The following is a 13,412-nucleotide window of genomic DNA, read 5'->3' as shown; positions in this document are numbered from 1 at the left end:
AAAAGGAGCTTCTTAGAGGACAATGCCATTTGTTCATGGCCCTCCCAGAAACTGCTTGCTCAAGTCTCAGGAAACTGAAATTGAGGCCTGATCTCTGAGAGAGCACTGAGCAGCCTGTTATGGGGTCTGCTTGGTCCTTTCACTGGAACTCTTTTCCTTCTGTTGGGTGGTCTTGTTCAGCCTTGACATGAGGGCTTAGGCTTTGTCTTAGTGTACCTTGTTTTGTTGTGTTTGGTTGTAGTCTCTTGTAGGCCTGCTCTTTTCTGAAGGGAAACAGAGAGGGAGTGAATCTCAGAGAGAAGGGTGGTAAGGGTAGCTGGGAGGAGTAGAGAGAGGTGAAACTGTGGTTTGAGATGTATTTTATAAAAGAATTTATTTTCAGTAAAAAATGAAGAAGAAAAATTGACTATCAGATTATTTTGATAAAACATATTGAAACTAGATTTTTTCCTACAATATATTTTGAATATAGTTTCTTCTACTTCATCTGCTCCAAAATGCTCTTAACCTCCTCACCTATTCAATTCCATACCTTCTTTCTCTTTCTTTAGAAAGGAAACAGTCAAATAAAAAGCTAACAAATAATAATAGAACAATCAAGCAAAGAAACACATATACATGCAGACATACACACAGGAGCACTATAAAGAGAGAAAAATAGAGAGATTCATAAAAAACACAAAATTAGAAAATATATAAGCAAAAGACCGCTAAGATAAACAACAATAAAAATGTTGACATAAAAGATTATAAGACAAAAGAGAAAAAATCTTTCTAAATAACATTGAGTTCACTTTGAATTGGACATTTACTGCTGGTCATGGTCCCTGCCCTTGAGTATGTTTCTATATCTAGTGGGAATCCATTCTTTCTTTTGCAAGTAGTTAACTATTGAAGAGAGCCTTTTAGTTCGGGATGGGATATCATGTCCAGTTCCCCATCTCAGGGCTGGGATAAACTTGTTGCAGCAAAAGCAAATATATAAATATGCCAATGTTGCCAATGTTATCAAAAGGGGAGAAACAAGATTGAGACTAATCATGTGAAATAGATTTTCATGACAGGAGAAGATTTGTCCCCCACCAATATGTTTAACAGATCAAATTGTTCAGAGGTATGAGAAAACTATTTTTAATAATAACATAGTGAAGAGAAATGAAACTGGAATTGCTACGGCATCTCTTCAGATCAACCAAGGGAATCTATAAATTCTTCCCATGATGTAACTTTCTCTGGTTTTTAGCAGGGGAATCTGGCATATGTGGAAACCAATAAACAGGCTCCAACTTGCTTTCAAACTTTACACATCTATAGGCTTCATCTGAAACAAATCTCAACTGAATCAATATTTACAGATTTGTTTAAAGCTATGACATCTTTTTCATTTGAAAATGACCACAGCATGTCAAATGACAACACAATGTAAAAGAGCTAGTAGTAGAAGTTATTTTCTGAATCCCTTCATTAACATACATGCTCTATCAAAAGCACTAGCTACATTCACTGTTTTAAAGTGTCCCTTAAATGACTTAGCTGTTTTCATTATTTGCTGTAGTCAAATCTATAAAACAACAAACAACACTGAGGACTCATTCAAATTTAAACAGCAGTGTTATCTAATTACCTAACCACTTTAAAGGCTTAGGTTTTCCTTAATTGTTACTTCCACATAATTTAAAATTTATGTTATATTTGTATTGATTTTCCTCAATATCTTTGCATTTTTTTTTTTTAGATTTTCTATGATTTCTAAAGCTTTTCCCTACTTTAGGTGCTACTTTGGGTGGTTGTTTTTTATAGGCTGCTATTGTCTTTAACCTTATGGAAGCTGTGACTTCTCTCATGTTGACAATTCCAGAACAAGAGAGTTGATAACTAGGTATTAATGAGAAAAGGGTAATTATTTCAGATGAACTTTCTATATTATAATTATCATTTCCTCAATTCTAGATCCAGTAACTCCTTTCAGATTGAGATCATTGCTGACAAGATTTTACAAATCAGAAATTTCTGTTATTAAAATTTTTAGGGATTTCACAGCTAGCATACCTTCTATATCAGAGATGGAGGTATGGGCCTTGATAAGCTGAAAGCCTCACAAGCCTTCAGCAAAGTTCAGCTTAGAAAGTACAGTCTTGACGTTTCCATCTCAGCCTTTCTTAAATGCACTCTGAAATGGCAGTTCTTGAATGAATCACTTAACAGCAATTAGGGTACATTGTCCTCTCTTCTCTTTGGAATAAGATACTCAGTTTTCATGACAATAACTGATTAACAACCTTTAAAGTGATAATTACAGACATTGGAGGAAACTTTTGTAAAACTATGGTATTTTACACACACACACACACACATACATATATATATGCTTAATTATACAGAAACATTAACAGTGTCTTGGGGAGGTCTTTCAATTCTTTTTTCTTTTTTTTTTATTATTTAACAGTACAAAACTATGTCTGATGCGTTCCTGAAATCTTTTCATTAGAAACAATAGATTTTTTACTAGTGAAAGGAAAACCAAATTTAACTGAACAAAAGCAAAAATGTTTCAGAACAGAGTTTAATTGTCTACATCATACACCATCACAATGAAATGATGTAGGCTTCTTTTATTTGAAGATGTAAGCTCTTGAATACCACCAGCAAAATGGCTTTCTCTGATAATGAAGATGTTAGAATTTTTTGAAAGATTTTAAAATGAATTATTTTGCAGAGATGAGGTGGGTGGGGATGAAGCTTGGGGATGAAGGATATTTGCAGAACATAGATTTATTTAAAGAGATTTGAAGTAGTGATAAAAGGTACTGAGTAGAGTTCACATATTTTAAAGTAATCCTTTAAAAATAAAGTGATCGTGTTTGGTGTTACTCTGTCCTTCCTACTCCCAATGATGAGTGGATAATGGATGATAACAAATAGAACTGAAAACTAAACACTTCAATTAATATAACTTAGCACGTTCCAATGTAAAGTAGTAATATGTTTCTCAAGATACTCTTTAATATATACTAAACCATTTAAATTTCATTAGTGGGCCTTCATGCTTCTAAATACATTTAATTATATAAAGCAAGGTTTCAGTCATGGTAAGAAAGTGAATTTCCATTTTTGTAAAACAGATACATATATTTAGTGTAATTGCTTTATACATATATATATACGCATATATTAGTTATATATAGTGCATTTATTTATTATACAAAATATATTCTACATGAAAATAGTGTACTGAATGAGAGAGATGATAAGAAAATGAATGTGATTATTTTTAAATGTTTCATTAGAATGATGTTATATTTTTCTACATTATGTATCTAGAATAAAAAGTATCATGAGGAGGAAAGTGGAGATCTTTCATGATGTGGGAGGAGCTGTAAACAAAGCACAGTGTTCTATGTAGATGTGTGGATTGTATAAGACTGAGGGGTGATTTCCACTACGAGAAAAAAATAGAATTTTGTTGTATTGGAGAATAGGCATGCTCCTTTCATTCTTCATTCTTCAGTCCACACTAGATTCCATACAAAAGAGACAGACAGAAGGGGACTGCAAGTGAAAGTGTGTGTCGTTAGCCTTTGGCATGGAGGTAGTAAGCACAGATGTCAGTGTGAGGAGGTAAAATCTTGGGTGAAGTGAGACAATCTTGATGTAACTGGCAGGAACTTTGGGACTTCAGTGAGATGAACACACATTCTTTCACTGTGTAATCAGGGTGACAAAGGACAGTTTTGGAGAAGTTAGATACTGGGCTTTTCCCATACCTATGTATTGTTTCCTGATTATTTTCTTCCACTTTTTTCAGTACTGATTTATTAACACTTTCATGTTTAATTTTCTGTCTTCCAACATATCATTTTCTCTAGTTTTACTATGAAATATGAGGCTATTATGATGCATTAGTATTTTTTAAGTCATTTTATTCCCATAACGTTTGTTTTATAAACAGCAGAATGTACTAAGGATGAGAAAAACTAAAATTAGTTGAAGTGGAAAACCAGATATCAGTCTGGAGTACTCTGTTGTAGTGGGAGTTAGAATACAGTGTGAACTGAGCAAATTTGTACAAAGCTGAATATTTTAAAGCAAACACTAAGAATGGGGAAGAAACAGGGGATGTGGCCAGTGATCAGAATGTGGGAGGAGAATATCTCAAAGGAGGATGCAACAACTGGTCCAACCAACCAACACTGGATTCCTCATATGCAGTTTTTAATTTTATTTTTTTAAAATTTCATACGTAAGTATTGTGTTTATATCATTTCCAATCCTCCTTTTTCCCCAGCCTGTTCAGTGTTTAGGGCTGACCATTTGGTAGTGAATAACCCATCAGGAGCCCCTAACTTGGGGAAGATTAATTCTCTTTGTCACTGTCTCTGTTTTTCTGTCTCTCTGTCTCTCTCTGTCTCTCTCTCTCTGTCTCTCTCTCTGTCTCTCTCTCTCTGTCTCTCTCTCTCTGTCTCTCTCTGTCTCTCTCTCTCTCTCTCTCTCTCTCTCTCTCTCTCTCTCTCTCTCTCTCTGTAGCCATTAATTGCCTTGTAGCTCTTTAGGGTCTTGTGAAATTTTCCCCACTCACAATGAAGTGTCAGCTGGTGCTGTCACTATGCAGGTATCATTCATGGCTACAGCCTCTCTGTCATATATAGAAGACATTAATTACTTAGTAGCAGGTGTCTGCGTCCTCTGACCCTTACTATCTTTCTGTTCCCTGTTCTGTGATGTTCCCTGAAACTTAGGTGCACAGTTGAAATTGTAGATGCATTAATTGGTGCTGGAAATTGTTGTCTGTTTTTTTAATGTTACCTTGACACAGGCTAAGATTGTTTGAGAAAAGGGAGTCTAAATTGAAGAAAATGCCTGTATAAAATTTTCCTGCAGGTAAGCTTTTATTGCATTTTCTTGATTAGCAATAGATAGGGGTGGGTTCAGCTCATTGGGGATGATATCACCTTTCAGAAGGTAATCCTTGATAGATATGAATCAGGCTGAGAAAGCCATGGGGAGCAGCCAGGAAGCAGTACTCCTCCACGGTTTCTGCTTCAATTCATACATCCAGGCCACTACCAGGTGTAAGCTCCTGCACAGACCTTCCTGAATAATGGACTAAAGCTGTAAGATAAAATAAAACGTTTTCGGCCGGGCGGTGGTGGCGCACGCCTTTAATCCCAGCACTTGGGAGGCAGAGCCAGGCGGATCTCTGTGAGTTCGAGGCCAGCCTGGGCTACCAAGGGAGTCCCAGGAAAGGCGCAAAGCCACACAGAGAAACCCTGTCTCGAAAAAACAAAAAAATAAAAAATAAAAAAAAATAAAAAAATAAAAATATAAAACGTTTTCTTCCCAAGTTGCTTTTGCACGTGGTATTTTATTACAGGATTGGAACGCCTAAGACAGGCATACCAAGACTTCTTATCTGCATTTTGAGAAGTAGTGAAAATATTTCATAGTCTCTATCTCCTGCAAAAGGAAGCTTCTTCAATGAGAGGTGAGAGCTACTCTTTTGAATTTTTATTAGGATCAAGTATTTAGAAAGCGGCTAGGTATTATAATGATTTAGGAAAGTAGAATTATTAGGTTCTCCTCTAGGTTTCATAGCCTTTACCTACTATTGTCCTTGTCTATTGCCCCATTTGCCTGCAAGAACTTGAAGGTAAGACACTGTTGCTGAAGACACCAGATATTTCAAACGCAATATTTTAAGTAATTAAGCTGGAAATCACCTGGAATTCTCTTCCATGAGAACTAGCTCTTATAACATTGGAAAATTCCAGGAAAACACCGTAGAAGAAAAGCAGTAATAATCCTATCCAGCTGTAAAGCCTGTGATCTACAATAATGACCAACAAGGTGAATATCCCCAAAGGTGAAATACTGAAATTATTATATTGGGAGCATCTGATAGCTGTCTAACTGGACTAACGGCCAACACAGTGGGAGGTTTATACCTGGTACAGAAACCTAGCCAACTTATTGTATTTAGGTGGTTGCATTCCCACAGAAGCTATGAAATAAATGATTGCTCAAATGCTATTGGTTTGGAGCAAATGGTTTTTTTTTTTTTCCTTTTTTTTTTTTTTCTTTTGTCTAGTGTAGTTGGACTTTCCTTTTGGCCACCAGCTCACAAATAATAAAAACTTGGCTGTGTAGGCCGACTTTTCTTTTTTGGGCCACCAGTCCCAAGTAACCACACAGAGGCTTATATTAATTACAAATGCTCAGCTGATAGCTCAGGCTTATTATTAATTAGCTCTTACAACTTAAATTAACCCATTTCTATTAATCTATATTCTGCCATGTGGCTTTTACCACTATCCCATTTTGAGTGAGAATACCAATGAGAATAATACATATTCACAGTGTACAGGATTATTCCACATCTGGGCTTGCTTAGGCTTTTATCCCAACTAGCTCTTATAACTTAACTTAGCCTGTTTCTATTAATCTATATTCTGACCCATGGCTCAGGTACCTCTCTTCTGTACCATGTGTCTGACTTCCTCAGTGTCTCACTGGCATCTCTTGCTCTCCTAAATTCATCCCTAGTTCCTCTGTCTCCCTGGAAGTCTCAGCTATTCTCTCCTGCCTCATTATTGGCCATTAAGGTCTTTATTAAACCAATCAGAAGGTGCCTTGGAAAAGACACATCTTCACGGTGTACATCAAAATACCAATTAATCCGCTTGAAAAATAGGGTACACATCTAAACAGAGAATTCACAACAGAAGAACCTTAAATGGCTGAAAGACATTTAAGGAATTGCTCAATGTCCCTAATCAGGGAAATGCAAATCAAAACGACTCTAAAACTTATCTGAAAATCAGAGGACAGAGCCAGCCACAGACTTCAGATAGTGGAGACACACACCTTTAATCCTAGCACTCAGGGCACAGAGGCAGAGCTCCCTCTGGATCTCTATGAGTTCAAGTCCACCCTAGACTAACATGAGATTAATCCAGTTTAAAGGAAACAGCCAGATAGTGGTGGCACATACATTTAATCCTAGCACTTGAGATATCATGCGTGTGCTACCAGTATTTGGGAAGCACACAGGCCATTAATCCCAGCACTAGGAAGGACGTGAAATGGCTGGGTGGAGAAAGGTATATAAGTTGTGAGGAGACAGAAACTAGGTCTTTTTAGCTGCAGATTTAGAGGCTTTCAGAGGATTTGTGGAGTTGGATGGTGAGAAGCAGTTGTGGCTTGTTCCTTTGTCTCTCTGTTCTTTCAATATTTACCCCAATATCTGGCTCAGTGTTTTTATTAAGACCAATTAGGATTCATGCAACATCTGGCGTCCAACTTTTTTGGGGCACACATTCACAAAAAAGCTGCTTGCCTGTGGCTTTGCAGCCACCTGCACAGGCACAGCTGTATGGGCTCCAGCTCACCTCTTGGGATTTTGTTTTGGACACCAAGCAGAGTTGTGGGTGCTAGCTGTGGTGATACAGATGAATGGCAGGAAAGGACAGGCCTGGCTAGCAGGAGGATCAGCCATCTAGATACACAACCCATCATACCATTTAAGCATCTAACCCAACCACCCAGCTAGATAACTAGAGCGGCTCCCAGGCAGCTCAGGTTCGGTTGGACCCTGGCCCACCTGCCAGTTGCAGCCACGGAGGCAGCCCCAGGCGGAACACTGGAGTCCATCTCCTTTGATTCTGAGGATTTGAAGATGGTTGCATAATCAGTGCCAAAAGTTGCGCTAAAAAGCACCACCAAGGTATTTCTAAATGAGCGCTTTAATAATATGCTGAAGAACAAACAGCCGATGCCAGTGACTATTCGGGCTTTGATGTAGCAGCAGCAGCAGCTAGCCAGTGCCAGAAACAGAAGCCTGGCCCAGCAGATGGAGAATAGAACCTCTGTCCAGGCAGCATTAAAGCTTAAGCAGAGCTTAAAGCAGCACCTGGGTAAGAGTAACATCCAGGCACATTCAGTCCAACTCAAAGGTACCCTGGCCAGGGGAGCAATTGGAGGAAGATGTGTACCCCATAATCCAGAGAGACTTTCCCTGAGGAGGACTACTTGGGGGACATGCCACTAGAACCCTGCTTAGAGGTGGGATGTCGTTTTGAGGTCGGGGTATGATAGGTTGGGAAAGAGGAGATTTTGGAGGCTGAGGCTGAGGTCATGGCAGAGGGAGAGGTTCCCTCACTCACCCTGTATTGATTGACCAAGGAGCAGCTGAACAACCATTTCACCATTGAAATTGGATGCATACATGTCAAAAACTAAAGGACACCTCGACGCTGAGTTGGATGCCTACATGGCACAGGCACATCCTGAAACCAATGATTGAAGCCTGCCTGCCTATTAGACTCTCGTTAAAGTATATACATCTATAAAAAAATAATAACCTGGAGAAAACATGAGAAGAAACCCGATTGATGCTGGAAGGACCTATCACAGTAGGCTGTGCACTTACCTGTCACTAGTTGGAACATTTAATCTGTTACTTTTTGATACTGTGTTATATGAATGAAACCTGTTTTCCTTTGATTTGGTTGAGTTTGTTTTGTTGTTTACCCAGTCACCCAGACTTCTGTTTGAACAAGAATGTGTTGGCCTTGTGAGTAGAAGAACATTTTTCCAGCCTTTGCCTCACCTGTCATATGCTCTGACATTTTAATATTTCCTCTGTTCATCTTTATGATCCCAGAAAAGGTTCCCAGGAGGGAGCTAGTATTCTCACTAATCTGTGGTCTCTGGGTAGAGTTTTTCTACATCTTCCTTAAAAGCTTCCTGTTAATAGCTAAAACTAAAGTTGTGTCTGCTGTTTTGATGGTGAATGTAGTAAATTGGAAATGTTGGTATTGCTTGATAACAAATTCAGAAGCTAGACAAGTAATAATTGAATCTGTAGGTTTTGAAAATACTAATGCACAATGCAAAAGAATAATTAGATGGTTAAAGGCAAAATGTAGCACCATTGAAAGAATAGATCTGAGATACAATAAATATTGAATCTCATGACCATTGATAATGCTTCAACAGGAGAGGTGATTTACAGAGGACTGAAGAAAAATCAAAATGTCAAATGCTTCAATATTGGTAAACAAGGTCACTTAAAAAGGGGACTGTAAACATGGCCTTCCTAGAAACAATGTTTTCACTAATAATAATCCCAATAGAATACCCCTTCCTTCTAGATCATGCAGAAGGTGTGGCAAAGGCAGACATTGAACTAATGAATGAAAATCAATAAGGGACAGAAAAGGTAATCCTTTGCAATTGGGAAATGCCTGAGGGACCTCTCACATGCCCCCATGTCAAATTCGGCTCAGTTGTTTCCTTTCGTCATGGAGGAAATTTCTTCCCAGAACAATCAAAGAACTTAATGCCTATTGTAAAACAACGTACAGCTCTGGATGATAGAATAGCTATAAAAAAGAGAACAAAAAAGTCAGGAGAAAACATAAATCAAAAGTGATAATCTAATCTTTGGGGTAGGGCAGAGTTTTGTTGTTGTCTTTGCAGGAAAATAAAAATAACCATCTTGAAGAATTTAAAGACCTTTGGACAAATAAACATCCAAAGAAGAAGGGAGAACTACCCTGGAAAAATTACCAAGAAAAGGAATAATCTGACCTAATTAGATCTCTGTTCTCCAAAAAGATGATGGGACCCCACAAAGACAAATCCACATGGACTATGATAATATCAGTCAGCTGAAAAACACCACCCAAAGATTGGCTTTGGATTACAAACTGCTCAGGACAATTTCAAGATGCTTAGCTGAGATGATCTAGCCTAACAGACTACTCTAGCCAGGCCTTGAGACAAGCCCTGAACTTTCCCATTACAAACAGACTTATTATGCAGAGACTGGACAACAAATGAGACAGCTACCTCTTCCAGAACTTGACTATTAACTCAAAACTTTTATTTTTAGGATTACCTAAAGATGCCTTCTCCCCCAGACAGCAGGAAGTAACTTTAAGTACATGATACGCAAATTCCCAAGAAGTGGGGTGGGTGGTTTTTTGATCATTCAGTGGGTTATAGATATTGATATTGTTTAGGATGGTTGGTTACAGGTTTAATTGTTTATGATCAGGAAAAAGGCTACACAAAGGAGATTAGATTCAGGGTTCTTGTTTTGAAAAGAAAAACAAAAGAAGGAAATAGATATGACAGGATAAGAGGTAGATTATTGAATCTGCTCTGAAAAAAAAAAGTTGTAGAAATGATAGGATAAAAGGGTAGATTACTGAGTCTACTCAGAAAAGAAGAAAGAGGGAATATAGATATAAGATAAAAAGGTAGATTATTGAGTCTACTTTTTAAAAGCAACTATTAGTTTTAAATATTTTACATTGGATTGGATTTATATATATTGATACAAATTTGAGATTATTTTTGTTAGAATATACTGTATATATATTTCTATTTTTGTTCAAAGTATTGTACCTATACAACTCATTTAACAATGTAATGAAAATTTCTATTCCTTGAAAGTTATTATTATCAAATTTAGGATAATAAAGAAATGCAGTTTAGTTGTTAGTCACCTATTGCAATGGCACTTGTCAGGTTAGGTATGTTTTAATGGTCAAACAGAGATATATTTTAGAAAGACAGGTAATCTTCAAATACTTCAGAGATCTACAGAATATGGCATTTAAGATGTTTTAATAACATCTTTTTTTTTTTTTTATACTATGAGAACAGGTATCTCCTGGTAGCACCAATCTACTTCAGAGAACATAGGACACTTAAGAAAGGACTGCTGAACTTTGGCAAGACAAGGTAGGAAGGCCCTTTAGAATATCCTGCTTCACAGATATGTCTGTCAGATATGCTAGGCCTGTAGACCGAAGAACCATGTCCCCATGTTGAGAAGGAAGCTTGCGTGACTGTCCAGGTAGCCAGCTTTTTCTGTAATTTCTCACATTTTTTGGAAGTTGCTTGTTTGCATTTCCTGTTTACTCAGTTAATATTATTTTCTTCTTGAGTCTCTGATGGAGTTGAAGACTAGGTAGTTATAGTTATAATTTTCCTTGTTAAAAAATTCAGAACAGACACTCACTAAATAATTGTAAAGTGTATAAATTTGAAAGACATCGGCCTTGCAGTGGTGGCGCACGCCTTTAATCCCAACACTCGGGAGGCAGAGGCAGGCAGATCTCTGTGGGTTCAAGGCCAGCCTGGTCTTCAAAGTGAGTTCGAGGACAGGCGCAAAGAGAAACCCTGTCTCAAAAAAACCAAAAAAAAAAAAAAAAAAAAAAAAAGAGAGAGAGAGAACGAGAGATAGACATCAAAGGATAGTTTTTGGTTGGTAATACAAGTTAGGATAGAAAGTGAAATAGGTACAACACTTTGGATTCACCAAAAAGGATAAGTAATGGAGTATTTTCTCTGATGGAAATGTTTATGGACTGGACATTGGTAACGTAATTCTTGACTGTACATATTGTATATAGTTATTGTGTTTATTGTATATAGTTTTTCTGATATTAGTTATAACCTTTGTTTATTATTTTAGACAGAAAAGGGGAAATGTGGTGATATTTTGCTGTACACTAATAAAACTTGCCTGAAGATCAGAGGACAGAGCCAGCCACAGAGTTAGCCACAGAGGTCAGTCAGTGGTGACACACACCTTTAATCCTAGCACTCAGGAGGCAGAGGCAGAGATCCCTCTGAATCTCTGTGAGTTAAAGACCACCCTAGACTACACCAGATTAATCTAGTATAAAAGAAACTGTCAGGCAGTGGTGCCACACACCTTTAATCCCAGTACTTGGGAGTCACAGGCCTTAAATCCCAGCAGTTCAGATCTCATTCATTTGGTACCAGGGAAGCACGCACTCCATTAATCCCAGCATTAGTAAATAAGTGAAGTGGCTGGGGTGAGAAAAGTGTATAAGGCATTTGGAGACAGGAACTGGGCTTTTTCAGCTGAGGACTCAGAGGCATTCAGTCTAAGGATCTGTGGAGACAAGATCTTGCCTCCCTTTCAGCCTCAGAATTTGGTAGTGGTAAGAAGTTTCTCTAATGGCTTCTTCCTTTGTTTCTCTGATCTTTCAGCATTTACCCAAATATCTGGCTCTGAGTTTTTATTATAAGACCATTTAGGATTCATGCAACACGGAAGAAATTGATTTGAGGTCCAATAAACAGTTCTGGCCTTGTTAATCCTATCAGCATTCAAGCTAGTTCCTTAAAATAAATCAATAATGATCCAGAAGGATCTAAGTTCTTCACTCTTGCCCCACCTGCACAAAATCACAATTGTGCATCAACAATAAAACTAACACCAACACAACACACAGAAACTTCCTACAGTTAATACTCAAACATACATAAAAAGAATTGACATACATTTACCTTGTAATGGAACAATAATGCCTCTACTTGACAACACAAGCTAACAACAAACCCCAGTACCAAGGAAGTGTTAACACAATTGGATTTATTATCTAATACGTCCCATAGACACTCTATTCACAACATACCAAATATTACCATTGCTCTTTGTTGCCCCACAGAATATGACAATAAGTTGTTATTGCTGAAAACCCAAAATGTGTGAGTCATGAACCATGAAAAATTCACACTGGTACTCATCTGAAAGTTTCATCCCTACTGCTTAGGTTATACCATTCTAGAAGGTGCTATGCATATTACTAGAAAAGAAAGATAATCTTTAACTTTACCCAGCTGTAGATCCTGCGAGTTACAATAATAACCAACCTGAAAACATACCCCCCCGACTCAATAGGGGCACAAACATAATTGGAGTAATCACTTTATGATTAAATTATGCCATTCTTCATAAGATGCCACCATAACTGGATTCAAGAACTTGTGACTGTATAGGTCATAGACCCTAGGAGTAAACCACTACTATTTGATTAATTGGACATGATACTAACTAATGATTTATCATTGTACTCATAGATTAGCACATCATATCTTTCAAATCTCATCAGAGAAACTTATTTTTACAGTAGACGGTGATTAATACAGAGATCCCCAAACTGTTTAAGGTGAAAATAATAAGAGTAATCAGGCATAAACAGAACATGTGTATCATTTATACTCTTTCCAATCCTCAGGTATCATAGAAGTGTGTATTTTGGGTCCATGGGGGTTGGAAAGAATGGAAGAACCAGAAGATATAGATGGCTATAATGGAAGGTAACTATGCTCACCACAATATCACTAACAGCTGCAGCTGAAACTGTGTGCCACATATGAACTCACAGTGTTTGTGACAATAGTCACAGGACTGATAAGTACAAAATTAAGCCAGACAAACTACCAGCAAGTATGAAATTGTAGGCAGGGAGTCTTACCATAGCTCAGGAGATCCTGGTAGTTGATAGTATCTGGGAAAAGAAAAATTAGTTTTCTTCAAAGTTGTGACCCCTGGTTTTTGCCCACACTGCAGTGGATGCCAACACACA

At 37.6% G+C, this 13,412-nt stretch overlaps 1 pseudogene; it reads left to right on the top strand.

The window, feature by feature from the left end:
• Positions 1 to 7,672: 7,672 nt before the first annotated feature.
• On the top strand, positions 7,673 to 8,299 carry LOC131920575 (chromatin target of PRMT1 protein-like; annotated as a pseudogene).
• The last annotated feature ends 5,113 nt before the right edge of the window (positions 8,300 to 13,412 follow it).

This window comes from Peromyscus eremicus, chromosome 10 (genome assembly GCF_949786415.1).
Source record: "Peromyscus eremicus chromosome 10, PerEre_H2_v1, whole genome shotgun sequence".
In the NCBI taxonomy this organism is placed as follows: Eukaryota; Metazoa; Chordata; class Mammalia; order Rodentia; family Cricetidae; genus Peromyscus; species Peromyscus eremicus.
This window is presented reverse-complemented; position numbering and strand designations above follow the sequence as displayed.